The following is a 4,309-nucleotide window of genomic DNA, read 5'->3' as shown; positions in this document are numbered from 1 at the left end:
ATTTATATTATTCAGTCTGTATTACGCAATTTCCAATCAATCACGTGATCGGCCAGTTTTCGATTTGCTTGTTTGTTTGTTTATAGCAGATTTATTTATTTTTTTTTACAAAAGCTTGTATATCAAAAAAAAAAAATATATATATATATATATATATATATATATATACATCCGCTAGGAAAAAAGGTACAAAATATCTATAATATTTTAAGACTTTATATGGCTGTTGTACTTGTAAATTACAAGTCAGCTGATTAGAATCGATCAGCTTCGGTTTAACATGACAATCGATGAGACATTTAGGCTAATGCTTAACGCTGCTTCATTATCCAAAACACACTCCCAAAGTTATCATTAAATCAATATCCTTTTATATATAATATATTATATAAACTGCTTTTGAATGAAAATGCGTTTGTTTCTGTTGTGTACACTAGGGCTGTGCAATATATCGAAATGATCGAAATATCGCAAATGTATATATCGCAATATGCATATCGCTACAGCTTGCGATATTTGGGGCCATGAACAAAAGACAAAGAGAAAATCACTCACTGCTCTTACCTAAATAACTTTTGTAGCTTAAATAAGAATCAGTGCATATTGAATTCAAAGAGTAAATACTACGCAGTGTTTTATTTTTCCTTTTTATTATTCAATTCCTAAACTCATGTTAAAATGACATTTTTATGTAATGCTTGAGTAAAACACTACCGTTCACTTTCAGAAGTTGTTGTAGGGGTACTTTCTTACTAGAATCAGAATAAGCTTTATTCACCACTTAAGTGTGCGCAAACACAAGGAATTTGTTGTGGTTTTACAGGAACTCTTGGTACATACATACATACAAATAACCATATATATATATATATATGACACAAGATAGTTATAGAAGTTCACAGAACTGACTCAGCAACAGCTTAGTAAAACTGTTTCATCTGAGCATGTGGCACTTTAAGCATTATCGTATCGCATATCGAATATCGCATTTTTTAATGAGTTATCGCATATCGCATTTTTCTTCAATATCGCACAGCCCTAGTGTACACCTAAAATTGGCACTATACTTCCTTTGTCTTTTTTGTTTCAGTCTGACAGGCTTCAAAACACCATAACAGAACCAGCACCAATGTCTTTTTTCCTGATCAAACAAATTTAATATCACATCTCATAAGACACATTTTAATTTTTTACCTTGATATTTCTTCTTCACACACACCACAGGCATCAAGCACGTGCTTTGCTGACGCTGTTGTTTCCTTGGTATCCAAGTACACAAAAAAAATTGACAGGGCATTGTTGGTTGTGGTGGAAATGTCCAGCATTATCTACAAATGTGTATAAATCATGCCGTAAATACTGAAACGTTTGTAATTTTATTTCACTCTATTAGCCTACATTAACCAGAGTTTACATTTAATGCTCGTTATTTAGTTTACACAGAGTCTTTAAGTTAAAAAGTTGTCGGCCAACATGGGGCTCGAACCCACGACGCTGAGATTAAGAGTCTCATTCTCTACCGACTGAGCTAGCCGGGCGGGTTGCTTCATCACGAATAGAGCGTTCTTCACTGTCACTAGAGTGATGTGTTGTGCCCATTGAGTTCTTTCTTTTACCTAAATCAGTGGATTATCGCGTATGTGAAACAAAATTTCCGTTTTTTTGCATCTCAATCGCAAGACGCCTGCTTATCTGCAAAGCTTCAGAATCTGGATTCGTCTGATTTTTTCGTGATCTTTGAATCACTAGTTGCGCGCGGCTGCTGCAGTTCAGGTCAGCCATTTTTGAGGGACCCGAATTTCCACAGCAAGGTAACAGGTTACTTTTCTTAACTAAGTTAACAGCAGTGCATTTGCATATTTTTTTAATTTAGTCATGTTAGATTATACACAATTTCAGTAATAACTTTACTATATGTCTGCATTAGTGATGGGTCAATGCATGTTGACCCCCTCTAACTTGATTGCATACACAGATTTAGTTTTTTCTAGTTGAGCTGAGTTTGTAATCGATGAAAAGCTTGTTTAAGTATCAAACCAGGACACACAGGAGTTGCAGGTTATTATCCCTATGAGTTTTTGATCCACCCACCCTTCTGTAATAATGAGAGGAAATTAGTAGTTACAAAAAGCTTAAGATCAAAATGGGAGAAACAAATGTTTTGCAGTGTATTTATTTTAAGTCTTTTTCTAGACACCCCCTGTCCCATTTCATTGGGGTTTGAACATAATCAAATTCAAATACGCATAAATATGAAAACAAATGCCTTGTGCAGCAGGTTTCTAATGAAACAAACTTACTCATATTCATTTTTGTTTTCAGATTATGTCCAAATCAAAATCCCATAAGGCGATGAGTGACGAGGTGTGGATGTCCCGCCTGCAGCGGTTTGCATCCTCGGGGAATTGGCCTTCTGATGCTGGAAACAGACCTGCTCCCCGTCAGAGGAATTGGTATGACCTCTTTCAGCAGGTGTGTATGGACACGACACAGGCATGAAGCCATAATCTATAAGGGTCAGTCTCACAGGAACTGTCAAGAAATGGCAGGTCACATTAACCATTAAGATTTTTTTTTTGTATTTTGACATAATTTTCTTAATAGTTCACTTTTAAACCCTGTATCCCAATTGACAGGTGCCAAAAGTAATGCAAAAAAAGTCCCATTTAACTACGTAAATATGTGAACAAAATAACGGTACATTATTTAAATTGTAAAGTGCTATTGATAGTCTACATTAGGGTTTCCCAAACTATGAAACTATCTCCCAAAACATGATGCGTGTCAGATCCGCGTCATGTCCAGCGGCAGCAGCAGCTCTTAAAGAAGACAAAATAGCCTCATAACCAGCTGCTGTGATGTCTGTTCATCAAAGAACAAAATAAAAAAAGAGGAAATCAATCACTTCTAAGGGATTCATCTATGTGTAATTTAGAATTTAGTGTTTGATAACTTCATTCTATTTCTGTATATTTCTGCTGAAGGGCACAGGCAAACATGACTTTTATTATAATGGGTTTATGTGAAGATTTTTTGAAGTTCACTTAAATAAGAATGTATTTTTTTAAGTTTAATAAATGTTCAAATTGATAGCTCTCAATTATACTGTAATGTTAAATTGCTGTAGTCAAGGGTTAAATATTAGGGGAAAAAACAATTTCACAGAGACATCAGTAGAGTATTAGTATCAGTGATACTCGCCTTCAGTCATAAAAAGATGCCATTAAACAAATATAAAAATTATACTGTTTTTATATTGTTTCTACATTAATTAGAAGATTGAATGTGAAATTATTGCAATATAAAAGTATATTTAAAAACTTTAATGTTAGGTGGGATTAAGCGCAATTAATTTGAGAAAAAATGTGCGATTAATACATTTTTTCTAATTGATTGACAGCACAAATAAAAAGCGAATCATTATTTAAACAAAAATAATGCCACAATGATGCTAAGATATGCTTTTTCTTTTTGCAAAAATATAATTTCTACAGCTGTCAAAAATGTGTTGTGTGCTATGAATAAAATATATTTAATAATTGACCATTCAAAGATTTTTTTTTTCTTTGATTTGAGAGGTACAATACGACCCCAGCCATTTATGTGTGAGTTTGACCCAACGGTTGCTGGCCACTGAACTGAACATAAATGTATTCTATTATTATAGATAAAGAAATGCCCGATGCAAATTCCTGGACTGCCATCGGTCAACTGCTTATGTGGATTCCATTCGCACCGGGTTTGTTAGACACACTTGCATCTTAAAACATGAAAATGGGGTTACAGTGTTTCCCACAGACTTACACTCTATTTTTGGTGGCAACGGTTGTGATGTAATTATATAAATATAGGCGATAGTCTGACACGCTACATGTCTGCTGTATCAGTACTGTGTTTTCAGTTTCGATTCACTGTAAATGCTAGCTGCTAATTTGCTTTTGAGAACGCAACATTCGTCTTTAGAATCGTTTATAAATCTGTGTGAATCTATTTGTGGCAGTCAATGCTGATATTGTGTGACACTGAAGACTGGAGTAATGATGCTGAAAATTCAGCTTTGATCACAGGAATAAATTACATTTCACAATATATTCAATATATATATCATAATATGTAACTGTTTTACTGTCATTTGTGACCCTGGACCACAAAACCAGTCATAAGGGTCCATTTTTTAAAAATTGAGATATATACATGATCTGAAAGCTGAATAAATAATCTTTCCATTGATGTATGGTTTGTTAGGATAGGACAATATTTGGCCGAGATACAACTATTTGAAAATCTGGAATCTGAGGGTGCAAAAAAA

General features: G+C 34.2%; 1 non-coding gene and 1 pseudogene across 1 annotated transcript; one reads left to right on the top strand and one right to left on the bottom strand.

Annotated features, from left to right (window-relative positions):
* Positions 1-4,309, top strand: part of LOC107662315 (uncharacterized) — a 28,844-nt pseudogene that overhangs the window by 10,268 nt on the left and 14,267 nt on the right.
* On the bottom strand, positions 1,466-1,538 carry trnak-cuu (transfer RNA lysine (anticodon CUU)). Its single transcript has one exon. It is a non-coding gene; the product is annotated as a tRNA-Lys (tRNA).

The sequence above is a fragment of the Sinocyclocheilus anshuiensis genome, unplaced genomic scaffold, assembly GCF_001515605.1.
Source record: "Sinocyclocheilus anshuiensis isolate Anshui unplaced genomic scaffold, SAMN03320099.WGS_v1.1 scaffold579, whole genome shotgun sequence".
Lineage (NCBI taxonomy): Eukaryota > Metazoa > Chordata > Actinopteri > Cypriniformes > Cyprinidae > Sinocyclocheilus > Sinocyclocheilus anshuiensis.
Note: the sequence above shows the minus strand (reverse complement) of the source record. Positions and strands in the feature narration are given on the sequence as shown.